We start from the raw sequence: 27,858 nt of genomic DNA on the forward strand, positions 1-27,858 counted from the left end.
GTCCAGTTTTCCCAGCACCACTTAGGTGCGTGGGTTTATATCTGGGCTTTCTATCCTGTTCCACTGATCTATATTTCTGTTTTTGTGCCAGTACCATATTGTCTTGATTACTTTGTAGTATAGCTTTGTCTGAAGTCAGGGAGTCTGATTCCTCCAGCTCTGTTTCTTTCCCTCAAGACTGCTTTGGCTTTTCGGGGTCTTTTGTGTTTCCATACAAATTTTAAGATTTTTTTTTCTAGTTCCATAAAAAATGTCATTGGTATATGATAGGGATTGCATTGAATCTGTAGATTGCTTTGGGTAGTATATTCATTTTCACAATATTGATTCTTCCAGTCCAAGAACATGGTATCTCTCTCCATTTATTTGTATCATCTTTAATTTCTTTCATCACTGTCTTATAGTTTTCTGCATATAGGTCTTTTGCCTCCTTAGGTAGGTTTATTCCTAGGTATTTTATTCTTTTTGTTGCAGTGGTAAATGGGAGTGTTTCCCTAATTTCTCTTCAGATTTTTCATCATTAGTCTATAGGAATGCAAGAAATTTCTGTGCATTAATTTAGTATCCAGCAACTTTACCAAATTCATTGATTAGCTATAGTAGTTTTCTGGTGGCATCTTTAGGATTCTCTATGTATAGTACACCATGTCATCTGCAAACAGTGACAGTTTTACTTCTTCTTTTCCAATTTGTATTCCTTTTATTTCTTTGTCTTCTCTGTTTGCCATGGCTAGGACTTCCAAAACTATTTTGAATAATGGTGGTGAGATGGGACATCCTTGTCTTGTTCCTGATCTTAGAGGAAATGTTTTCAACATTGTTTTTCAACATTGAGAATGATGTTTGCTGTGGGTTTGTTAATATATGGCCTTTATTATGTCGATGTAGGTTCCCTCCATGCCCACTTTCTTTTTTTTTTTTTTTTTTTTTTTTGCATTACACGGGCCTCTCACTGTTGTGGCCTCTCCCGTTGCGGAGCACAGGCTCCGGACGCACAGGCTCAGTGGCCATGGCTCACGGGCCCAGCCGCTCCACGGCATGTGGGATATTCCTGGACCGGGGCATGAACCCGTATCCTCTGCATCAGCAGGCGGACTCTCAACCACTGTGCCACCAGGGAAGCCCTATGCCCACTTTATGGAGAGGTTTTATCATAAATGGGTGTTGAATTTTGTCAAAAGCTTTATCTTAATCAATTGAGATGATCATATGATTTTTCTTCTTCAATTTGTTGATATGGTGTATCACATTGATTGATTTGGGTATACTGAAGAATCCTTGCATCCTTGGGATAAATCCCACTTGATTGTCACGTATGATCCTTTTAATGTGTTGTTGGATTCTGTTTGCTAGTATTTTGTTGAGGATTTTTGCATCTATGTTCATCAGTGATATTGGTCAGAAATTTTTTTTTTTTGTAGTATCTTTTTCTGGTTTTGGTATAAGGGTGATGGTGGCCTCATAGAATGAGTTTGGGAGTGTTCCTTCCTCTGCAATACTTTGGAAGAGTTTGAGAAGGATGGGTGTTAGCTCTTTTCTAAATGTTTGATAGAATTCACCTGTGAAGCCATCTGGTCCTGGACTTGTGTTTGTTGGAGGATTTTTAATCACAGTTTCAATTTCAGTGCTTGTGATTGGTCTGTTCATATTTTCTGTTTCTTCCTGGTTCAGTTTTGGAAGGTTGTACCTTTCTAAGAATTTGTCCATTTCTTCCAGGTTGTCCATTTTATTGGCATAGTGTTGCTTGTAGTAGTCTCTTAGGATGCTTTGTATTTCTGGGGTGTCCGTTGTAACTTCTCCTTTTTCATTTCTAATTTTATTGATTTGAGTCCTCTCCCTCTTTTTCTTGATGAGTCTGGCTAATGGTTTATCAATTTAATTTATCTTCTCAAAGAACCAGCTTTTAGTTTCATTGATCTTTGCTATTGTTTTCTTTGTTTCTATTTCATTTATTTCTGCTCTGATCTTTATGATTTCATTCCTTCTACTAACTTTGGGTTTTGTTTGTTTGTTTTTCTTGTTCTAGTTCCTCTAAGGGTAAGGTTAAATTGTTTATTTGAGATTTTTCTTGTTTCTTGAGGTAGGCTTGTATTGCTATAAACTTCCCTCTTAGAACTGCTTTTGCTGCATACCATAGGTTTAGGATCGTCCTGTTTTTGTTATAATTTGTCCCTAGCTATTGTTTGATTTCTTCAGTGGTCTCTTGGTTATTTACTAATGTATTGTTTAGCCTCCATGTGTTTGTGTTTTTTATGTTTTTTTCCCTGCAATTGATTTCTAATCTCATAGCGTTGTGGTCAGAAAAGATGCTTAAAATGATTTCAATTTTCTTAAATTTACTGAGGCTTGATTTGTGACCCAAGTTGTGATCTATCCTGGAGAAGGTTCCGTGTGCACTCAAGAGCAAAGTGTAATCTGCTGTTTTTGGATAGAATGTCCTACAAATATCAATTAAAGCTATCTGGTCTATTGTGTCATTTAAAGCTTGTTTTTCCTTATTAATTTTCTGTCTAGATGATATGTCCATTGGTGTAAGTGAGGTGTTTACGTCCCCCACTACTATTGTTTTACTGTCGACTTCCTCTTTTATAGCTGTTAGCAGTTGCCTTATGTATATAGGTGCTCCTGTGTTGGGTGTATATATATTTATAATTGTTATATCTTCTTCTTGGATTGATCCCTTGATCATTATGTAGTGTCCTTTCTTGTCTCTTGTAACATTCTTTATTTTAAAGTCTATATTATCTTATATGAGAATTGCTACTCCAGCTTTCTTTTGATTTCCATTTGCATGGAATATCTTTTTCCATCCCCTTACTTTCAGTCTGTATGTGTTCCTAGGTCTGAAGTGGTTCTCTTGTAGACAGCATATATATTCATCTTGTTTTTGTATCCATTCAGCCAGCCTGTGTCTTTTGGTTGGAGCATTTAATCCATTCATGTTTAAGCTAATTATCGATATGTATGTTCCTTTGACCATTATCTTAATTGTTATGGGTTTGTTTTTGTAGGTCCTTTTCTTCTCTTGTGTTTCTCACTTAGAGAAGTTCCTTTAGCATTTGTTGTAGAGCTGGTTTGGTGGTGCTGAATTCTCTTAGCTTTTGCTTGTCTGTAAAGTTTTGATTTCTCCATTGAATCTGAATGAGATCCTTGCTGGGTAGAGTAATCTTGGTTATAGGTTCTTCCCTTTGATCACTTTAAATATGTCATGCCACTCCCATCTGGCTTCTAGAGTTTCTGCTGAGAAATCAGCTGTTAACCTTATGGGAGTTTCCTTGTATGTTATTAGTCATTTTTCCCTTGCTGCTTTCAGTAATTTTTCTTTGTCTTTAATTTTTGCCAGTTTGATTACTATGTGTCTTGGAGTGTTTCTCCTTGGGTTTATCCTGCCTGGGACTCTCTGTGCTTCCTGGATTTGGGTGGCTCTTTCCTTTCCCATGTTAGGGAAGTTTTTGACTATAATCTCTTCAAATATTTTCTCGGGTCCCTTATCTTTCTCTTCTCCTTCTGGGACCCTTATAATGCGCATGTTGTTGCGTTTAATGTTGTCCCAGAGGTCCCTTTGGCTGTGTTAATTTCTTTTCATTCTTTTTTCTTTATTCTGTTCCATAGCAGTGAATTCCACCATTCTGTGCTCCAGGTCACTTATTGGTTCTTCTGCCTCAGTTATTCTGCTACTGATTCCTTCTAGTGTATTTTTCATTTCAGTTATTGTATTGTTCATTTCTGTTTGTTTGTTCTTTAATTCTTCTAGGCGTTTTTTCTTTAATGCTTCTAGGTCTTTGTTAAACACTTCTTGCGTCTTCTCGATCTTTGCCTCGATCTTTTTCCGAGGTCCTGGATCATCTTCACTATCATTATTCTGAATTATTTTTCTGGAAGGGTGCCTATCTCCACTTCATTTAGTTGTTTTTCTGGGGTTTTATCTTGTTCCTTTATCTGGTACATAGTCCTCTGCCTTTTCATCTTGTCTATGTTTCTATGAATGTGGTTTTTGTTCCACAGGCTGCAGGACTGTAGTTATTCTTGCTTCTGCTCTCTGCCCTCTGGTTGATTAGGCTGTCTAAGAGGCTTGTGCAAGTTTTCTGATGGGAGGGACTGGTGGTGGGTAGAGCTGGCTATTGCTCTGGTGGGCAGAACTCAGTAAGACTTTAATCTCCTTGTCTGCTACTGGGTGGGGCTGGGTTCCCTCCCTGTTGGTTGTTTGGCCTGAGGGGACGCAACACTGGAGCCTACCTGGCTCTTTGGTGGGGCTAATGGCGGACTCTGGGAGGGCTCACACCAAGGAGTACTTCCCAGAACTTCTGCTGCCAGTGTCCTTGTCCTAACGATGAACCACAGCCATCCCCCGCCTCTGCAGGAGACTCTCAAACAATAGCAGATAGGTCTGGTTCAGTCTCCTATGGGGCCACTGCTCCTTTCCCTGTGTTCCAATGGACACACTACTTTGTGTGTGCCCTCCAAGAGTGGAGTCTCTGTTTCCCCTAGTCCTGTTGAAGTCCTGCAATCAAATCCCACTAGTCTTCAAAGTCTGATTCTCTAGGAATTCCTCCTCTTGTTGCCGGACCCCCAGGTTGGGAAGCCTGACGTAGGGCTCAGAACCTTCACTCCAGTGGGTGGGCTTCTGTGGTATAAGTGTTGTCCAGTTTGTGAGTCACCCACCCAGCAGTTATGGGAATTGATTTTATTGTGATTGCATCCCTCCTACCATCTCATTGTAGCTTCTCCTTTGTCTTTGGATGTGGGGTATCTTTTTTGGTGATTTCCAGTGTCTTCCTGTCGACAATTGTTCAGCAGTTAGTTGTGATTCCGGTGCTCTCGCAAGAGGGAGTGAGCACATGTTCTTCTACTCCACCATCTTGAACCAATCTTGGGTTCTTTGATTTTGATTTGATGTTTTTAGTTCCAGCACTAACTGAAATTTTAGTATTAAGTTGTAAAATAGAGTTCTAAAGTTGTAATGTGAAAATAAACTTCATCAGAATAAAAGTAATGTCATAACCAGTATCTGATTCCTCTAGTGAATATATAATTTCCACAGGAGCAGTGAAATGTGCAAATATATACACATACACACACACAAATATCTGCTTTTGAAGTCCTTATGCAATTATGTGAGTGGGGAGGGTGTTACGTCAGATCATTTAGTTTCTAAATTATGTCTGGTTTAAACCAAGATTCAAATGTACCTGAGAAGCCTGAGTCTTTTCAATTAATATGAAGAAGATACATTCATATTAATTAATAAGAACTACTTATATAACACTTACTATGTACCAGGCTCTGCACTAAGCATTTCATGTGTAAAAGTTCATTTAATTATGTCAAGAAATGAATGAAATGTGTTCTATCATTGTTCCAACCGTAGAGATGAGAAAACAAAGCACAGAGAGATTAAGGGATTCAAACCCTGTAAGGCTCAGAGACCACACACTTAACACTAAACTATAGGTGCACCTTAGAAGCATGTTTTATAGTAAAAGTGTTTTATTTTAAAAGATTGAAAACATTCCTGATTATCTACAGGGTAAATGAAGGCCACAGTGCATAGTAGTGTATGGATTATCTCCATGGTAGATAAAGGACCCAGGAGGACTGAGAGCTTGTCTGTCTTCTTCACTCACTGCTGTTTCCTATCACCTAGACCTAGAACACTGCAGTGGACAAAGTAGCCATTTAGTCAATTTTGGTGAATGAGTAAATCCAACCAGATAATCATTGGTGCCTATTGTTGGAGTGAAAGTCCCAACTTTTTAGTTATGACCATATTGGTTCCACCAGTGATAAAAACAGAAATTATCAATTCATTTTATAAATATAAATACGTGGAACAACCAAACAAAAAAGAACTGAAAGGACAAGGGAACATTGCAAAGACTGTGCTCTTGTCTAAATATACTCATCTAAGCTTCCATTTAAGTCTAAAATTCTAGAATCTAGGGGGAATAAAATAAGATCAGCTTCTCTTTTAGTTCACTCTCTTCTTTCCCTTTTATCCTCCCGTGCCACCAGCCATGCTTTTCTGGACTAAATATAACAACTTGTTTTACTCTTTCTTGTTTTTGTTGTTTCCCCTAGAAGTGGAAAGAAACAGAAATTCCAACTGTGTTCCACTTATTCAGACATGCAACACAAATATCTATTTCATCTTTATTCAAATTTCCTCTATCCCCACTTTAAACTCATAATCAAACCAAACATTTTATTGAGAAAATAAAATGTTTCTATTTTTTTTATTGAGAAAATAGATGCAATCTGACAAAATCACCTCATTTTTATAAATTCCCCAGTCTAATTGCCAATGTCCCCGTGTATTTGGCCTCTTTTCTATCTTTGCTCTTACTGAGTTAACAGCCTCTCCTGTTGTCAACCCAATTCATCCCCCTTGTCTATACAAAGGCAATTGTTCTGCAATTATCCCTTTGATCTCCTGCACCATTAATTTCTCCCTCACTCTAAAACCATTTGCATCAGCATACAAACAGGCCTTAATTGTACCCATTTTAAAAAAGAAAAAACCTTGCTTGATCAAATATATGCTCCTCTATCACAAGAAAACTTCTTGGTTGAGTATATCAGGAAGTCTCAACTCCTTTACCTTCCATTCTTGCCTCATGTCACTAAGATGATTAAAACTTTTTAATAGCTCCTATTGCACTTAAAAAAATATATCCAAATTCCTTACTATGAGCTACAATATTTTAAAGAACCTGGCTCCTACTTACCTCTTCCCATTTCATCCTCCCCCAATCACACACATTATGCTCTACACATACACATCTTCCTCTGTTCCTTGAAAAGCCAAGTTCTTCCCAACCTTAGGGTCATTACCTGCTATTGTTTCTGCCTGGAACACTTAACTTCCTAAGTATCAAATAGCTAGTTACTTTTCATTCAGTTTATATCAAATATCATCTCTTTAGGGAGGCTTTCCTGACCTCACTATGTAAAATGCTTGTATTACTTATCTTTAGCTAGGTAACAAATCACCCCAAGATGTTGTGGTTTAAAATATTAATAATAAAAAATATATATATTAATAATATATGGTTGCTATGCCATCATCTATTTATCTCACCATTTCTGTCAGGACTTCACAAAAGCTGGATTGGGTGTTTTAGCTCAGAATCTTGAAGTTTCGGTCAGATGTCAGCTGGGGCTATCCAGAGGCCTGACTGAGGCTGGTAACCCACCTCCATGATGGCTCACTCACATGGCTAGCAAGTTGACGTGGGTAAGTTGACTCCTCTCCAGATGGATTTCGCCAAGGAGCTGTTTGTGTGTCTTACAATGTGGAGGTTGGTTTTCCGCAGAGCAAGCAATCCAAGAGATCAAGGCAGAAACTGCAGTGTCTTTATGACATGGTCTTAGAAGTAACACACCATATTCTCTTGATCTTACTGACCAGCAATGATTAAATATGGGAGAGGTATATACAAGGATGTGAATACTGGGAGGTCACTTTAGAGCTTACTTTGTTTTGTTTTGTTGTCATCTTTTTACTTAAATTTCACCAGCCATTCCTCCATTTTGAATAAGGAGTCTTTGTTATCTACTAAGTTCAATAGAGTAGCAGAATACAGTAGTGTCTTGATCAACACTTGTTCTAATTCCTAGCATGTAGATGCTGAGAGAATTAGAAAAAACAATATTTCCCAGGTTTCCTTGTGACTAAGCTTCAAGATGTGAATTAGGTTTACCCATCCAGTCATACTGGCAAAAGCTCCTAATTTAGAACTTAGTCACATGGAAAAACAGGCAGTATAATATGCATATCACTGGTCTGCCGTTATTACTGATATGGTTTCTGGCAGAGCTGGCTATTCTGGAGCAAGTGGTTATAAGAGCAGCTTCCTGATTCAGGAAATTTCTGATTATAGAAGAGGCAACAGCTGTCTGGGTACTCCATTTTTATGGTATGGTTGTGGGAGTTGTCATAGCATTCAGCATTGAGTCTCTTTTTTTTTTCAGCCCTCCCAGTGATTTAGGAGCTACCATTATCTTTTAATAAATCACTTTCTGCTTTCATTAGCTAGAGTTCTGTCATCTGTAACTAAAAACCCTGATCATTACGAGTTGCATTAGCTATGTCAGCCAAAATAATACCTCGGCAGTCTCCAATGGGTGTGTGTGCGCGCGTGTGTGTGTGTGCGTGTGTGCGTGTGTGTGTGTGTGAATGTTTTATATATAATTAGCTATATCATAACAGCTATCTCACATGTGAAGAGCAGTACCTACAGGAACTTTCAATCTCTCCTTTTTTCTCTGTTGCGGCTTTAGGATTTTTCTCTTGATTTCTATTTCTGCTCCACTCAACTATTACTTCCTGTTACTGTCTCTTATGCCCAGGTTCACCCAACAATATGAGACTTAACAGTTGCAAGGAAGACACAAATAATAACTGTTTACGTTCGATAATCCCAGTCTCTCAGTGCTCACGCACTGCTCTTATGAGGAAAGGGGTAACCTCCCAAACTCAGACACTTGTCCCACTTTCCTTCCTTTTTTTTTCTTCACCTCAAGGTACTAGATCTTCTCTGCTATAATAAAATGTCTAAGAAGATATCAGTCAAGATTTTTCTGAAATTTAACCTCATCTAACTTTAGTACTCAAAAATTATCATTAATGTTCATATCTTCCATAGATTCAAATAGGGAAAAATTTGGGCCTCTATGGGTTTTCACGGAGAGGCATAGGTAGAAAGCAAAGTATAAATAGCAAAGCAGGGAAAAAATTTTACCTAACCTCCATGTCCTACTTCCTTGTACTTATTCACTGTTAAAGGCTCTAGAAAAATCTCAAAATTCCCATGTGCTTGAGTAACACACATGATATTGGGGCTGTGTGAAAAAGTTAAACAATAACATGTGAAATGACTGTTTAACATGCTACATAGGAAATGCCATGGCCTCCTTGTTTCTGCCCAGTGGGGCAGCTGTTTTCAGTTTAGGCTTTTCCCAACAAAGAGACCTTGAAACACTTACTCCTATAGCCACAACATGCATAAGAAAGCAGACAAAGATTTCTGGGAATGGAAGGACAAGAGAATTGCAGAATCACACAGTTCCAGCCAGCATCTGGCAGAGCATAACGGAGAAGAGTAAAACGTCCCATAGTATTCAACTGATAAAGACTCAGTACTTAAAGACTGCTTTGAAGACGTGTATAATAAAATACCAGTGTAATGGGTGCCTGGAATGACTGGTGAGGCAGGGCTTTAATTTGTTTTACAGAGCAGAGTACCAGCTGCTTCTCTGTTTAGGAAGAGGTAAAAAAATTCATCTTAAAGGCATTCTTCTCTACTCTGTGCAGTTATGAAAATGTAAGGCATAAAATCATTCCTCACTGAACAAATCTTCTGGTAGATTTAGCAGGGCTGCACCTAACTCTTGGTAATCGGAGCCTCAGAAGTGGGTGCACCAATTTGCATAAGGAACCCTTGGTGAATGGAGGAGGCAAAATCTCAACCACTTTTCCCTGAGACTGGAAATTAAGGAAAGCTCTTCAGTGGAGAGAAGTACACCTGACTAAATTCTGCTGACATCCCAGAGACCCTAAGGGGAATTTGCTGGGGTTGGGGTGGGGGGGTGTTGGGCTGGGGGGAGAGAGACTATAGTATTGACCCGGGATCAGTGGGATTTCTTAAGGAGGGAAGGCTACGGTTGTCCTGCTCTATGACTCTAGAAAGAGTGTCAGAAAGCTGTAACCTTGGGGCTCAAATATGGAGCACCAGCATAGTCTGCATAAAGATCTGAACCATCTAATGCACCTTCACTAGAAAAACAAGAACATTCAATAGTAACTCTATGTCAGTAAAAAATGCAGTGAGCTGACTGGACCCTTCGGGTATTCCCTCTTTCCACCTGGCTTTCAGAAGCAGGGCTGACTTGTGGGTGGTGGCAAAGCCTTGCAAGACCAATATCCTCCTGGTCTAATTTGTATTTGTGTACAGGATTATATTGTTGAAATATGATGGTACGAGATGATGCTAATGACATAGTAAGAAATTGAACCCAGAATCCAGATCTAGGAGAAATGCTAAAGAGAATTTTTACAGTCATATAAAGTAATTATTTCAGAGTTTTAGAGTGTGGTTAGAGTTTAAGGACCTTGGTGTGGTGGACAGACCCTAATATGACCCTCAATAATTTCCACTTCCTGATGTCTGCTTGTGTCCATGCCTTTATGGAACCTCCCCTGTGAATGTGTTAGAACATGTGTATCATAGTCTAACCAATGGAATATGGTAAAAGTGTTAAGATGTCGCTGTCATGATTGTATCACATTACACAAGATTCCGTTTTAGCAGACCGAAGAGAGTCTCCTTGCTGGCTTGATGAAGTAAGCAGCATGTTGAGGAAGTCTATGTGGCAAGGAACTGGGGGTAGGGACTACTTGGGGTGGAGAGCCTCTAGGGACTGCAAGTATCCTCTAGGACCTGCGGGTGGCAAAGCCAGCCTCAGTCATACAGCTATAAGAAAATGAATTCTGCCAACAAGCTAAATGAGCTTCAAAGTGGATGCTTCCCCAAATGAGAATTCAGACCACTGGACACCTTGATTGCAGCCTTATGAAACCCTAAGCAGAGGACCTATTAAACTTTGCCCAGACTCCTGACTCACAGAAACTGTGAAATGAGAAATACATGTTGTTTTAAGCAACTGAGTCTGAAACAATTTGTTACATAGCAATAGAGAACTATTACACTGTTACAATTGGTAAATCCCCACTGAGGACTTCCCCAGCCTTGCAGGCTCCACCTTGGACCCAGCAAGGAATCCAACTATGTTTCCTATAAGGAAACTGGGATCCTGGAGAAGCCTCACTAGGGATCTTCCCCCCATCTAATATTTTCTCATGTATTTTGGTGAGAATGTATTTCTTGAGCTTTTTGCATAAAGTATAATTCTATAAGATGTAACAGAGTACTCTTTTTCATCAGTTTTCAAAACTCTAAGGAACTAATTCCTGTCTCTTTCTTTAGTGGCAGAGGACACACTGCTCCTGGAATTATAGGGCGTTATACACTGAATGTTTGTGTCCCCCCAAAATTCATATGGTAAAACCCTACCCTCTAATGTGATGACTTTAGGAGCATGGCCTTTAGAAGGTAATTAGGATTAAGTAAGGTCATGAGGGTAGAGCCCTCATGAATGGGATCAGTGCCCTTGTAAGAGTCATGAGAGATCTTGCTTCCTCTACTCAAGGACAGGACACAAGGAGAAGTTGGCAGCCTGCAACCCAGAAGAGGGCTCTCACCGGAACTCAACTGTTCTGGAACCCTGATCTCATACTTCGAGCCTCCAGAACTGTGAGAAATAACTTTCTCTCATAGTTTGTAAGCCATGAAGCCTATGGTATTTTGGTTATAACATACTGAATGGACTAAGACACAGGGGATAGAAGTGAAGGTCTAAGTAAAGAAAAAGAATGTTGAAATAGCAAGGGAGGAACAATTTACTTAATACCTACCTCTTACTTCTTGTGGTTATCATCAGTTAAAAATCTCTAGTAATCCTCAAAGGAGTGGTGTTCCTAAGGAACCCACGTGATACTGGGTTATGCATAAAGGAGACGTTCAGTGAGGTATACTAGAAATCATTCTTATATTCACAAGGACTCAGTGATTAATGTCAAAAATCAGAGAAGTCCACAGAGACATATCAGATACATACCCTTTATGAGTAATTTACATGTGGTCAGCTGTACATAGTTTCATTATACAGTTGACCATTGAACAACACAGGTTTGTACTTGTGTGGGTCCTCTCATATGGGGATATTTTTTCAATAGTAAATAGTATAATACTAGGTGAAGAGTGGTTGTTTGAATTCTCAGATGAGAACTGCTGATATGAACACTGGATAGAGAGGGCCAACTAAAAGTTATGGTCAAATTTTTTACCATGGAGACGGTTAGCACCCCTAACCCCCATGTTGTTCAAAGGTCAATTGTAATCATTTTAGTAACTTTTATTGTCTATCACAAGAATTAATCTATCCCCCACTCCAAATATCCCATCAGAGATCTTGACACATGTCAAGCCTTGAGGGTGGTAAAGGCCTCAGGTTTCTGTCATTCAACAAAAGCCTCCCATATCATCATTTGCTTCCTAATTTTCTGAGAAAACTCCTGAAAAGTCTTTCTCCTTCTCAGTTTGTCTGCCTTTTCCTTGCACAAATTTAGGCTTAAAGAGAAAACAAACCAACAAAGAGTAGAGTGGGAGTAGGAGTTGCCTTAGGGGTCCTAAGCACTTCAGCACATGGCCCTGCCCATATGGTGGTCAAAAACTCCACAAGGCAAGAAGTTCAGAGCTTGGAACACAAAATCTGGCAACATTCTCGAGTTTTAGGGAGAAGTGAGCTATAAGACTTCTCACCTCTTCCAACTTTACTGGGGAGAACAAAGCACAGATTAATTTAAAATCAACAGAGTGTCTTGCCATTTCATCCCAAGTTAAATACCGCCCCCCAACAGCTATTTTTATATCTAGATATTTTAAGTAGCGGCCAATATCTCTCACTGGTGTTCAGAATAAACCAAACCAGGTAAGCAGCGATATTTACATAATACTATTTGTTCTGCCTCAATGTGGCACAAGTTATGAATGTTTCAGGGAAAAGAGAGGGAGAGAATTGTCTTATTAGAAACAGTAGGTATAGTGGTATAGAAATAGAGACAGGCAGGTAAACTCCTGAAACTAGGGGGTAAAGGGGAAAGAAAATATGTAACCCTACCCCTTCTAAGCTTCTATCCTGCTCCTGTATCACTGTGTAGCCTTTGACCTCTCTCAGGCTGACTCCCAGGCAACAGGTATTACCATTGCCTTTTGGGATATGGGTTAATAACTATTCCCACTGCCTAGTCCTTAAGAGGAGGAGAGTCCTCAGTCTTATTGCTGTTGGGGTGATGATTTTCTGTTTTGCCAAGCTGAATCTCTGAATTTCATTTTTTTTTTCCTGAATTCATTTTTGTCCCAAAGGAAACATTGTTTTCCAAGGTGATTCAATTCTACTCAACTGTACAGATTTTGTAGCATTATTGGATTAAATAGGCCTTATGGGCTTACCTTGGGAACCCAGACACCATTTATAACATTTCTATGGGGGAAATGCATTTCAAGCTCTAAACTACCAGATCTACAAAAAGCTCATTAGTAAACAAGTAATGCCCTTTTTTTCTTTGCCTTGCCTTTGCCTGTGAGAGAAACAACCACACTGGTATGAACTGCATTCTTTTAACTAACTTCTTTTATCAGTTGGAATGCTTTTGTCTGTAAGTAACAGAAGACCCTGCTAAATACAGCTTAAACAATAAGGACACTTATTATGACATTCAGCAAGAAGTCCAGAGAGAAGCAGATCTAAGAATTGGCTCAGCAGCCTAACAATGCCTTAAGGTACCTAAGCTCTTTCTAACCTTCGGCTTTGCTATGTTCTGCATGTCATCAATCTCCCTCATCCCTAGCCCCTAGGCAGCAGCAACTCTATGCATTAAATCCTCATAATGACATAGGAAGGCTGGAAAGGAAAGGGGATTGAGGTGTTTTTCTCCTCATGTATATTTCTTTTATCAGGAAGAAACCTTTCCCAGAAGCCTTACAATAGATTTTCTTTCAGGTCCTATTGGCAAGAACTGAGTTACATACAAACTCCAAATGAATCCCTGGTGAAAGGGTAATGAGATTATGACCTATATCCTTCATCTTTTCTACCCTTGGCTGGGACTGGGGCTCATCTTCCCTGAGCATATTTTTCCCAAACTTGAACAAAATTAGGGATTCATTAAGAAGAAGAAGAGGGGACAGGTTGTTGGTAGGTAACCAATAGCACGTCACACGGTAATTTTACTCTTTTTTATGTTGTCTTGCTTAAGAGTTTTACTCTAGACCAGTAACATATGGCACTGGGTTACAAAGATGAGACTTCAATGGGATACAAAGCACATTAACAAAATGAGTGCTAAATTGCAATGCTATGGTTGTGCTGCAAACTCGATGTTTTGAAATTATATTCCTGATTAAACAGTATAAATAGTGCATTGACAATTTGGATGTTAGAGTGATTCACTGAGCTTAAAGACGTAAAGGGTGGAAAGCTTCCTAGTGCTAACTATGCACACTCTTCACTGACCTATGTCCAATGAGCCAAAAGATAAGCTATGTGAAATTCACATGTAAACAAGAATATTAGTTAATATGGCACTTACTACACATTGAAATCTTGGCAGCTTTTCAATGATTAGTGGCACTGAAAATCTTTGTCCAGAGTCTATTAGCAGTAGTTTTCTCAAAACAATACCCCTCGGTTAGAATCGTATATAACCAGCAACACAATCACCAGATACCCTTCTCCAGTAATACACCCAGATATTTTGTTTAGTAAAAATTATTACTCTTTTTGTAAAGATCATACTCCTCATCACAAGACTGTGTAAAAATAATTCACAACTTTGGACTTCCCTGGTGGTGCAGTGGTTAAGAATCCACCTGCCAATTCAGGGGACACGTGTTCGAGCCCTGGTCCAGGAAGATCCCACATGCCGCGGAGCAACTAAACATATGTGCCACAACTACTGACCCTGCACTCTAGAGCCCATGAGCCACAACTACTGAGCCCATGTGCCACAACTACTGAGGCTCATGCACCTATAGCCCATGCTCTGCAACTGCAAAAAGACACCACAATGAGAAGCCCACACACCGCAAAGAAGAGTAGCCCCCACTTGCTGCAACTAGAGAAAGCCCGTGAGCAGCAACAAAGACCCAGCGCAGCCATAAATAAATAAGTAAAATAATTTTTTTAAAAAATTAAAAGAAAAAATTCCCAACTTAGAAAGCATAGCTTAAGCCACCTTCTTTGTCTCAAAAGGGCATTACAGCTACCACCACAGGCCCCAATGAGAGAAGAGCTGGGTTCTGATACCCACTCAACTCCAGAAAAGTAATCTGACACAAACTGAGTTACAGACAGATTCAATTACCTATGTCTAAAACAAAGGAATGACACTTAAATACACAGAACTAAAAGTCAGTGGTCTTCTAGGAATTTTTCTAAGAATACTATGTGGTCCATAGAAGACAGGATAGTCCTTCCATAACCATATCACTATTTGGAACTTTGTGACCCGATCTGGGTCTGAGAGAGTATATATCCTCTTCTCTCCCCTAACTTTGAAACATGTAATAATGAAAACTGTGTGCCATTATGACTGTCTTTGACTTACCACTCTTCCTATGGGGCATCAAGGGGAGTGAAGGCTGGGATTGCCATAATTCTTTATTGAATTTCAATAATTCTTTCTCTCAAACTTTAGTTGGAGAGTGAAGATGAAAGGACTGTCAAAAAAGGTAGTCTTCTCACTTCATCGGATTTTAGTGTGTGTCTGAAAGTAAAGAAAGCAATTCTTAAAGAGCATATAATGTACCTTTCCTTTTTGCACAAAACCAAAGGAAGAGGAGAAGACAAAGAGAAGTACACACTTAAATACACACTTAAGCGCACACTTAAATGGGCAAGAAATATTTTTTAAACTGCAGTGAAAATTGTCTTAGAAATTTCAGTCAGTAGCACTTAATGCAATCTTAAAATTAGAAATAAAAAAGCGTGAGGTAACTAAAAGCTGTACATAACCTCAGTTTGAATCCCTAATGGCTGTGTTGTTTGCAGTGAACATTCTAACATTGCAGTGTCCTGTCAAATTTGAATTACGAGCTTAATCAATTTATCAACAATTATTTATTGGGTCTTTAGCACTAGGCTTGGCCCTGTGTTAAGAAATACAGAGGGGAAAAAAAAAAAAAGAAATACAGAGGGACTATAAAACACAAAGCCTGTTTCAAGGAGTTTACACCATAGTTGAGGAGATGACTATTAGCCTTGAAATAATACAGCACAATACAGGTACTATATAAATTAAATGCTAAATTTACTTGCAATCTAAAATGTACACTTGTTCATACATTTCTAATATTTTATTTCCCTTCTGCTTTCCTCTTTTGTACATACACTTCCTCTCCATTACCTTGGTTATTGATCTTTTTAATGTGGGTGAAGCACCAGGCCTAATGTACTGTAGATTTTATCTAAAGCTGGTGTTTGTGACATTCTCTGTCTGTCTTTAAAAATAAAACTAAGCTAGGGACTTCCCTGGTGGCACAGTGGTTAAGAATCCACCCTCCAGTGCAGGGGACAAGGGTTCAAGCCCTGGTCCAGGAACATACCACATGCCGCGGAGCAACTAAGCCCATGCACCACAATTACTGAGCCTGCGCTTTAGAGCCTGCAAGCTACAACTCCTGAGCCCATTTGCCACAACTACTGAAGCCCACGTGCCTAGAGCCCACGCTCTGCAACAAGAGAAGCCACCGCAATGAGAAGCCCATGCACCGCAACGAAGAGTAGCCCCCGCTCACCGCAACTAGAGGAAGCCCGCGCACAGCAATGAAGACCCAACACAGGCAAAAATTAATTAATTAATTTAAAAAAATAAAAAATAAAACTAAGATAAAGTATTCTTAAACTTTTTATAACATGAATAACTTTCTGCTTGCTTAGGAATTGTTTGGAATTACTTCTCAGGAAAGAACAGATGTTGGTAAAGCTGAAGAACTAATTGGGCTTTGCACAGTTCTGTCAATACATGGGAAAGCGTCTGTCTATCCAGATACCTGCCAGAAAATAACAAAAGGTTTTCACTGACATGCAAAGCAAGAGATCATTTAATTTTTCAAAATTCTATTCTCAACACTATGTTCATTAGTTGAGTTTATCTTTCTTGTCCCTAATTATGTTGTTTTAGATGCTGAGAGCTTTACTTTTTAAAAATATGTGTAACCAATTCCAAAATTAAGTAAATATCTGTGCTTAATTGGAGGATGGATAGAGGTAACTTATTATGATCCTGAAAAAAAACCCCAACAAAGTAATTATGATATTCAAAATAAAAACTCTATATGCTTTAAAAAGTGAAATGTCTAGCTATAATTATTTCTTTTTCCATCTAAGAATTAACCAACTAACTAAATATAGCTTTTATTAAATCAGTTCTACATTATACCAAACTTTAATGTGGAAATCTTATCAAACAAAAATCTTTCATTCCTACATATCATTTTCAAAAATATATTCTTCCTAAAATTGAGAAATGTGAATTAGAGATGCATAATAAAGCATCTACTTGATAGGTCTATTATGCATTGATAGACAAATATGTAAAAAAATGGTTTTAGTCTCATTGAAAGGAAATGGTCTTAATATCCCTATTTTTTCCATCTTATTGTGAAATATTTTAATTGTTCAACAATTGTTGTAAAAGGAAATTGCCTTCCTAAAAAAGTAGGCCAAATAAAATAGGCCAACTTGTTTACGAAGCAAAGTATTTTCATCCACTTACTCATAGTTCTTGGCTTTTGACAAGATGTCTCTGAAATGGAAATATTCACTCAATAATTACACAACTTTATAAATACATATTTTTTCATATATATGTATTCGTGCTAAAAATTTTTAGATGAGCTTATTTGAATGGTGTAGGCCATCCATTAAAATTGAGGAATTTATTTAACTGGGTCTATGATTCATAAGCATATCCTCATATGACATTGGAACTTTTTCCTGTCAAACATTTGTACATAGTTTTAAGGTTACAAAACTTTTGTGTATAATTTACATATTTTGGCCACTGATTCTAAGCAAGTCTCCATTAGAACAAAGGTAATTCATGCCCTGCATCACGGTCCCTAATAACTAAATTATAAAGAGATGACAATGTGCAGCTGACAAATGATCTAATGAGATAAGCAATTTTTTAATGCTGTGCTTTAAGATAAAAAGGGAAACTTTATAAAATGTAGTTTGAGGAGTAGTACTTTCAAATGATTTTCATCTCTCCTATATGAAAACTGTGTAGCCTGATCCCCTTTTCAGTTTGAACTTTCTTGTGGGCCTCATGAGACTAAAAGTGGTTTCCAGAGAAGATGATATTTTTAGTAACCAAAATTTTATTACCATCACTGAGACCTATTTATATTGAGACATTTATTTAACATTTAATTTATTACAATAAATCTCATGGTCTTAACACTCCATTTATTTCTTACCATTATTTGGGAAACATAACTATCAAAATATTATAAAGTAATACATGTACTAGTCAATGACAGCTACAATTATGCTGAATAAGAATAATAAACAACCGCAAAGTCTCAGTGGCTTATAAAAACAAACAATTTTTTTCTCACTCATCAAACTATGGGTTGGCTGCAGATCTGCATATTTCAGCTGGGCTTACCAGGGCTCGGTTAGTCTGGATTGGACTCCAGAAGATCAGGTTCAACTCTGCTCCACCTGTCTTCATCCCTCTAGAACCAGAGACTAATCAGGGCATAGTCCTCTCACGGTGGACAGCAGAAGCTCAAGAACACATGCTTACCCACACTGCTACATTCAAAACCACTCTTCCTGTAATATGGTTGCTCATATTCCATTGGCTAAAGCAGGTCACATGACCAAGCCCAACATCTACGTGGTTGGAAAATATACTCCACCTACCCTAGTAGAAGATAAGAAAATGTTACCTGGCAAAGGGTTTGAGTGTATAATTCAATGATAGGGAGAATGAAGATATTCCATAATATTTCCATAATATTTTACAATAGATGTTCATTACTTTAAATTTGGAAAATATATGTGCACACCTTGAGGAAAAAACTCTTGATCAGTAAGGTGAAATGATCCACTTATAATAAGAATTTAAAGTTGAAAGTTTAGCTAGAATTTGTCAGTTTATAGTAAGCATTGAGGTTAAACACACATTTAACATGTAATCGGATTGTTAACATAGGGATGCATTTAGATTATATCTCCCAGAACCAAATGAATATAACATCCAGCATCACTTGAAAAATTAAGTTATTTAATGATGACATTGTCTGAAAAACATACCTTTCCCTCTTGATGATTGGGCATAACAAAATAATTTTTTTCTGGCATAATTTTAGGGCAAGAAGCACCCAATAATAGAAATCTAGCATTTTTGTTATGTTAGGGAAATATACTTTTAAAATATGATTTTATGATGTTCGATTATAAAATTATGTTATTTAGGCCTGCTTTATTTTATAATGATAGTAAATCTAATGTTAATAAAAATTCATATGCACTGGAATGTGAAGTCCATAATCGTCACCACATACGGCTACTTCCCTGACACCCCCTTCTAGGGCTCAATGAGAACTTCAACCAACAATCCATTTGATTCTTGACACTGCTGCCCAGAGTGGTGAGAAATAAAAAGGCTGATACGTGATTTTTTGTTTTGTATTTTCAGTACATGCACTTCTAAGCATTGAAGGTGCAATTTAAAAATCACTATAGTCATATTAAAGTATAGTGGCTAAAAGAGAAAGCAAAGATCTCATGTAATACTTCCTTACTTAAAAATACTTGATAACTCCCAAGTTGCCCACAGAATGAAGATCTTTTTAGCCATTTACCATTCTAACTTTATTCTCCAATATTCCCTTATAATACAGCCAAATTAGGCCATTCCTTGTTTTCAAATTTTACTCTAGGCTAACCTGCCTTTTAAATTTTTTCTGGGATTTTTCTCTCCTATTATTCAAAACCCTGCTGACCTTCCAACATTTACTCATATTAAGAACTTAATTTCAAGGCCCAAATACGACTGTCCTGAGAAACTTTTTCTGGTAACCCTAAGATATTGAGTTCCCATTGCTTTTTGTATCTCTCTGGTAGTACATAACATATTTTAACCTCTACCTTATTTGGTTTGTCAACAGTTATATATTGGGCTTCCCTGGTGGCGCAGTGGTTGAGAGTCCGCCTGCCAATGCAAGGGACACGGGTTCGTGCCCCAGGAAGATCCCACATGCCGCGGAGTGGCTAGGCCCGTGAGCCATGGCCACCGAGCCTGTGCTCAGCAACGGGAGAGGCCACAACAGTGAGAGGCCCGCGTACCGTAAAAAAACAAAACAAAACAAAAACCAGTCATTTATTGAATACCTGCCATGCGTCAGCCCTTCAGAAGTTCAATCTATTTCACATGTTTGTTGTATCTTAGCAAAGTATAATCTCCCTGAGATCAAAGGCTATCTTATTCATCTTTATCTTCTGTGTTGGGCCTACCACATCCTCTTTCACACAGTAGGTGCTCAATAAATATTCAGATGAAAAAATACTTTTTGTAGAAAAAAAGTCTCAGTAATTTTTATTCATTTTGCCCAGGAGATTTCACAAAAGGTTGTAAAATTTTACTTTAGGCTTCAGCAAAAGCACCTGTATCACAGACACTCAATAAACTGTAACAGGGTCATTAGAGGTAATTGGATCTATTTGAGCTAGGAAAAGACTGCCATTTGCCTTGAGGTATTTAAAATCAAAGATAGAATCTCATTTGTCTGGGATGGTTTGAGTGTGGGCCTGGATAACAGTTGTAATCCCTCCAGACTATTGTGGTTCTATTCTATTGATTTTCAAACATTCAAATAGTAAATGATAAAGTGACAATATGAGGATATACATACACTAACCTTAACTCTATATAACTACAGATTTCTACAAAAATTATTAACTATTTTTACTTATATAAAATAATAAACTAGGTAAAATTTTGTATTTATAAAGTTTTTTTAAACCTCTTTGATCTTTTTCCTATCTTCCTTAAGTACAGCTTTTATATGCCACTAATTGCTCAAAAACATAAGAGTAGCCATTATTTCTTTATAGGTATAGAATTTTAAAGCTAGAAAAGATTAGAAACCACTGAATCTTTTCTGTTAATTTCACACAATGGTAACTGAGGTCTATAAAATTCTCATAACTATCAGAAGTAAAACTGTGACTAGTCTCCTGCCTCCTGACGTAATGTTCTTTCTACTTTCCCATCCTATACCTTTTAAAACTCTTCTGTCTTTTTTTGAGATTTCTACAATGAGACATCTTTATAATTACTTGGAAGTACTTCCAACTCTACCCTCAACACAAATCTTTACTCGGTGATTGTCTTCTATTTTACAAACTTCTGTCATGAAAAGTCTTTTCGTAAATTCTCTTCTGCCCAAATTCAAAGACTGTCCTCCTATATGAAACAAACTCTGCCGTTCCAACTCACAGTGAACTATTGAGTCTTCAAAAGAAATATTCTGTATCTAAAAGTTAAAAACTTTGCTAGCTAAGGAGCTGGATGTAAAGACAGCTTTCAGGCAGTTTATAATACAGATGAGGAGATTAAACATGTTCATGTTAACAGGGCAAAATAATACGAGCGTTTTAAAATGGCCACAATGAACTGTTGGAGCACAAATAAGAGAGAGACATAGGTAGTATCTGTTGTAAGCAACTAAAGATGGTAAACATTCTGGAAAGAGGGAAGGATAATTCAAGACTAAAGTTAAGCACTATTCAAAGACAAGAGTTGGAAAGTGCAAAAGGAAAACAGCAAGTATAAAATTTGGCAAGCCTTTAGGGTTTGTCAAGCAGGGTAGTGAGGAGTAAGACAGGAGTAAGTCAAGGTGAAGTTTGGTCATATACAGTCTTAATTTCCAAAAAAAGGTGCTTGAACTTCATTTTCCAAGAAGTATGAAATTGAGAATATTTGAACAAGGAAATTTCTTGATCAGAGCTCTGCTCGGGAAGATTAAACCAGCTGGAATCTATTGAATGAATTGAAGAAGGAAATAACTGGACCAAGTAGACCGGTTGGGAATGAAATATGATGGTACAGGCAAAAGTTAAGGAGGGCCAGGGCTAGAGCAGGAAGTGGGAAAAAAATATATGGGGTCAAATGTGCAACAACACAAGAATAGAATCAATAGGATTTGGTAGCTGATTGGATATGGGCATGAGAAAGTGGGAGAAGCAGTTAACAGAGATGGCCATAAACAGAGAAAGAGAAAACAGAAGGACATGCAAGTATTGTAGGCGAAAATTATTATAATGTTTTTGAAAAATATTGAGTTCTAATTTAAATTCACATTATGCATATTAAATGTGTACCACAAATCACATGTATATTTAGACACAGTAGTGATTTAATGCTTAATTACATACTGACATATTGTTCATTAAGTGTTTCAACCATTCCCATCTTGTCTCTTCAGTGATACAAGATCCTTCTTGAGGAAGGGGGAGAAAGGAGTAGGCAGGATAAACTGATAAGTAGAAAGCTCTTATTATATTCCACACTCAAACGCTATGTGTATGCTGCTACTCCCATTTTACAGATAAGGAAACTAAGGTTCAAAACTATCAGGTAAGTCTCATATATTGCCAGAGATGATGTAATGTGACCCCAGTCTTACTGACTCCCAGAACCCAGGAACTTTCAGGAGTACTAATCGGTAGAGATTCCAGGAAGCAGATTTTGGCTGAATATAAGAAAAAATAAAAAACCCTTTTCAACAATTACAGCTCTGAAGTTCAAGAAGCAAACTGAGACCTACAGGGAAATGTTAATGCGATTATGTAGGTATGCAATCTGCAAGCAAAGGAAATCACACAGATTTTTGTCCCAAATTGTCTCAAGATAATAACTGATATGACAGCAAGGTACACAGAAGCAAAAATTAAATATTATAGCTTTTCCTCTTCTTTGTGCTAAAGTATACACTTTTTAAAAATTAATTTAATTTTTTAATTTATTTACTTTTGGCTGCGTTGGGTCTTCATTGCTGCATGCGGACTTTCTCTAGTTGCAGCGAGCGGGGGCTACTCTTTGTTGTGGTGCACGGGCTTCTCATTGTGGTGCTTCTCTTGTTGTGGAGCACGGGCTCTAGGCGCGTGGGCTTCAGCAGTTGTGGCACATGGGCTCAGTAGTTGTGGCTTGCAGGCTCTAGGGTGCAGGCTCAGTAGTTGTGGCACATGGGCTTAGTTGCTCCACAGCATGTGGGATCCTCCCAAACCAGGGCTCAAACCCGTGTCCCCTGCATCAGCAGGCAGATTCTTAACAACTGCGCCACCAGGGAAGTCCTAAAGTACAGATTTTTAAAATAGTTTCCTTTTGCTTTTCTTTAACTCGAATGGTAGATGTTTTCACAATTTTCCTTGGATTTAATGTATACATGTTTGAGTGTTGTGGTAGGACTGTAGAGATGTAAAGACAGTGATCAAATTCAAGTATTAGCTTCTAATTAAGATTTCAGAAAGTAATTTGTTTCTTTGCTAAAATATGTAACTTTACATCACAGACTACTAGTGGAATGAATAAATGGAAATATGTTTCATGTGTACATTTCACAAGAAAGTAAAACTGAACGTTTTTTGACGTTAGGGAGCCAAGCTCCATTGCACTTGCACACATAAATTCACCCTGAGCAGGTTAGAAAATATAACATAAACTAACATTTAGACTTTGAAGTTGAAGTGTAAATTCAAGTCTCATCTTTTTTTTTTTTTTTTTTTTGCAGTATGCGGGCCTCTCACTGTTGTGGCCTCTCCCATTGTGGAGCACAGGCTCTGGACGCGCAGGCTCAGTGGCCATGGCTCATGGGCCTAGCCGTTGCGCGGCATGTGGGAGCTTCCCAGACCGGGGCACGAACCCGTGTCCCCTGCAACGGCAGGCGGACTCTCAAAACACTGCACCACCAGGGAAGCCCAAGTCTCATCTTTTTATGCAACCCCACTTGTGAAGAATACCCTCTCACAGACAAACCTACCTGAGCACAAATGGTCAACTGGTCCTGCCAAAATCTGAATAAAGTTTTAAAAGAAACACAGCAAAACCAAATTCTCCTATCTCCTTCTTATTAATGTTGTTGCTTGATTTTTCCCAGACCATATACATTAAGAAAAGGGAGGGTGTTTTAAAAATTTTGTTTATTTTTTATGTTTAACTTTATTATAATCTATGGAAAAATATGTCTGTGATCTCCACATGGGGTCCCTTTACTTTAGATTAGGTTAAAGTGTGGTAGTTTGACATGTAGAAACAGCTTAGTCCAAATTAGAAATGGTATACCCAGTGCAAAATGAAAGAAAACTTCTTTTTCAATAGCCAGGCAAATTTCAACAGTCAACTTCCTTCCAAAAACCCCACAGAAAAGTAGGATGAGGTAGCAGGTGCTGAAGGATAAAATAACCTAGAGATCCACACAGAAATAGGCAGAAGTTTTTGGACAACATTTAGTCCCAGATTAGATCTAAAATCCCTAAGATTCTCCCAGATTCCTTTCTGGAGAACACTATGTCTAAAATAAGAGTTAGTAACCTGGCTCTGGGAGTTTATCACAAACTCCAAGAGCTAGACAGACTGGTGAAAGGGAACTCTGGATACCATATCTTTATAAATTCTCTGGAACCTTGCACCAGAGTTCATGGCAAATTGGATCAAAGCCAAAGACCTTAAAGGATTGGCCTGAGTGTTGATAGCTGGCTCTAGGAGGAGGAATGGAGACAAGGACAGATATTTACATTTCAGCTATTTAGAATCCTCATCAGGGAGGATGAATATGTCTACTTGTGTGATTTAATGCTATCCAAAAGCATATTCTTATTTTTCAAAGAGAGAAACTGGGATTGATAGGAGGCTAAGAAAATTTCCCAACATTATGTAGAGAGAGTCAAGCTAACATCTGCATTCAGACTCCAAAATTCATTATCTTTCCACTATATCAAGAGGTTGTAATATTCCTTATTCACAAGGTTTTGTTTTTTTAAAAAAATACTGTTCCCAAATTAGGATTCATCTTTCCATTTTCTAATTTAGCTTATTATTTCAGTGACTATATAGGTCATAAAATAAGCCTCTGGATCTTATACTATTAGTTGAACTTAGCCTTTGCTTTAGTTCCTCTTAGTCTCTCTGCCTAAAGTAGACAAAATATTCTCTAACAATAATACAACTTTTCCCTTAATTGATGCTTTCTCATAAAATCTCAACAATAGTATACTTTTTATAATTTCAAATTCTTCTTGACCAAACCTTCAAATAAAAAAACAAACCAATTTAGCAAAACTATTTACATTTTTAAATTAATGACAATACAAAAACACAGACCAACGTAAAAAAAAAAAGACAAATATAGAAGAGTTCTCAGATACTAGACTGGAAAATTGAAGAATAAAGAGATTAAAATAGCAAGTGACTATTTAGAATATATTTTAAAAATTTCTTTAAACATTGCTAAACAAAGGAAAAAAAGATCTGAGGAGATATTTTAAATTTGGTCAGCTTCCTTCTGGCCATTTCCAAATAAACATACCAAAACTAGGAAGGGTACATTTTAGTCTGAGACAATCTGGGCTATTTAGAAAAAGGTTTTTCTGTTCATTTAGACTATTAACCTCTACAAACACACCCTTAGAAATACATACACAAAAGTTAAATATAAATTAACTTCTTAATATAAAAACAGCCAAAATCTTCTGTGCATGTAAGTTTATATATTTGTATGTCTCAGAGAATACTGCACCAGGTATAAGCAAACTTAGGTTCTAAACTGAACCTTACCCCTTTCTAACAGGGTGACTGGATAAGTTAGTAATGACTCTGTGCCTCAGTTTTCTTACCTGTAAAGTAAAGGAGTTGGGATGGATAATTTCTAAAGTCATTTCCAGCTATATGACTATATATGATTCTCAGACAAGTGGGATGAGAAAATCTATGAGGCTGTATTGAATTGCATTTGTCCTTGGTCCTGAACAACTTCAGAATTTTAAGCTGATTCATTACAGCCAGAAAGGAACATTTCCATTTCAATTTCAAGATAATCATGGCCAGGTTTAACCCTTTCAGATTAAATGTTGATTTTCTTAGCCCTCTATATTTGTTAGCCCAGGACTTTCCTGTAATTAGACGTCAATCTTTTGATTAATTCTGTATCTGCTTCAGGAAAGTGCCTACTTTTAGCCCCTAGATTATTTCTAACATGTGTGCTACCTGCCCTATGTATACTTGCTCTTGTGTTTTTGTGCCCTTTTCCTTGTACCTAAGTAGCACTTTACTTTAGCTGATAATTCTCTTTAAGAGCCCAATCCTGCCCTGTAAGATTTTTAACAATTCTGTCCCAAATAATGGATAGGATGATACACCTCTACTTCTGTCTCTGTTTTAAACCGGAAATATTTTATATCAAATATCACAAATCCTCTTGTTATTGCAATATTCTTGTATCTAAACATCTGTAATATTTCTTAAAATAAAGGGGATTAGAATTTTCATCTTAAAATATGTTCCAAAGTTTTAATTATTAGTTACTCAAAAATAGGTACATTCTACTTACATAACTTAAAGATCATATGATACTCCATAACTCAAAATTATAAAATTATAGTAAATTAACTGATGTACACATAGGAGTTATTTTGGCAAACTGTAAATTCAGTAATGGCGTAACTAAATGCAAAGGTCCAAATGGCTGACTCAGGTAGTAATTTATTAATGTGTTTTTACCACTCAGACACACATATTGACATATTGTTTTAATCAGTAAAAGGGACATACCAGTGAGAAATACACCATTTTTTTTCTCTCTTTCTTGGTGTATCATCGAGAGGTTATCTCTAGCCTGAAGGGAAAAAAGGGTAGATGGAAAAGTATATTTTTATTGTATAAAAACTTAAATAGGAAATAATTATCTTAACTAAAAGTCTCTGAGTTTCTGCATTTTTCATTCAAAACAATCTAAATAACCCTACCTTTAATTTATTTCATAATGTATATGGCAGAGTCCCAAGCTGCTGGCACTAGACAAAGACTCAAGTAGAGAATAGATGATAAGAAACTGACTCTGTCGGGGAGTAGTTAAATAAACAATACTATATAATACACATATAAACACTAATTATTGCCAGGATTGAAGAGTATGTGCCATTATATTTCTTCTTTCTAAACACACTTCTGAGGAAGTAGTTTTAGTTCTTTTTTTGAGTTCTTTTAGCCTTCAAGGCTATTCTTTAGGAGTACAAAGGTACAAAGAAAAATAAAGTTAAACTCATTAAGAAAGATTTCTTCAGAGTCTCCCAACTAAAGCCTTTGATGAAGCTCTTAAATATTATCAATACATTGCTCAATTGTTAATTCTATAAAAATTATCCAGGGCTTCCCTGGTGGCGCAGTGGTTGAAGGTCCGCCTGCCGATACAGGGGACGCGGGTTTGTGCCCCGGTCTGGGAGGATCCCACGTGCCGCGGAGTGGCTGGGCCCCTGAGCCATGGCCGCTGAGCCTGCGCGTCCGGAGCCTGTGCTCCGCGGCGGGAGAGCCCACAACAGTGAGAGGCCCGCGTACCACAAAAAACCACAAAATTTTACTGCTTTTCTACAGTCTAGTGAATAATTCTAAGTATTTCTATTTGCTACATGAGAAAATGAAGGCAGATTATAAATTTCCCTAGATAGTTTTTTAAAGTGATATAAATAATCGAAATCACCTTTCACTCCCAGCATTCCCTAAGCAAATTATTGGTTGCAGAGTGTAATTTATGTTTACAATGATTAGCTAATAGTTTGCAATATATTAAATTCATAATGTAAAGTTGTGAATTTTAGTATGTGTATATAGTTTATTGTACAATGAGTCCTTTTTCATAATTACTGTATACAGTAAGTATATTAATACCTATATTATGCCTTTCTTAAAATAATACTTTAAAATTCTAGAGTTTCATAAGTGTTTCATGTGAATTTTTAACTTATTAAAAAATATTTACTGAGAATCTGGTATATGTCAGGCACCTTCAATATGCCAGTAATATAGCAATGAACAAGTCCTAATTTCAATGCTTATTGTTGGGAAATAATATCCATACTGTGTTTGAAACAGTTATTGTTTTCTTTAATATGGTATATTGCAACGCCCTGCAATGAAACAGTGACTTTTGTAATTTAATTATGGTAAAGCAA

The 27,858-nt window shown here is 37.4% G+C and overlaps 1 long non-coding RNA gene across 2 annotated transcripts in view; it reads right to left on the reverse strand.

The window, feature by feature from the left end:
* LOC309823052 overlaps positions 1 to 27,858 on the reverse strand; it is a 206,260-nt gene that overhangs the window by 172,543 nt on the left and 5,859 nt on the right. For both annotated transcript variants that reach the window (XR_014296803.1, XR_014296804.1), the window contains exon 3: positions 15,227 to 15,385. This is a non-coding gene — a long non-coding RNA (uncharacterized lncRNA). The remainder of the gene's footprint in view (positions 1 to 15,226; positions 15,386 to 27,858) is intronic.

This window comes from Grampus griseus (genome assembly GCF_964374135.1).
Source record: "Grampus griseus genome assembly, chromosome: 5".
NCBI classification, from domain to species: domain Eukaryota; kingdom Metazoa; phylum Chordata; class Mammalia; order Artiodactyla; family Delphinidae; genus Grampus; species Grampus griseus.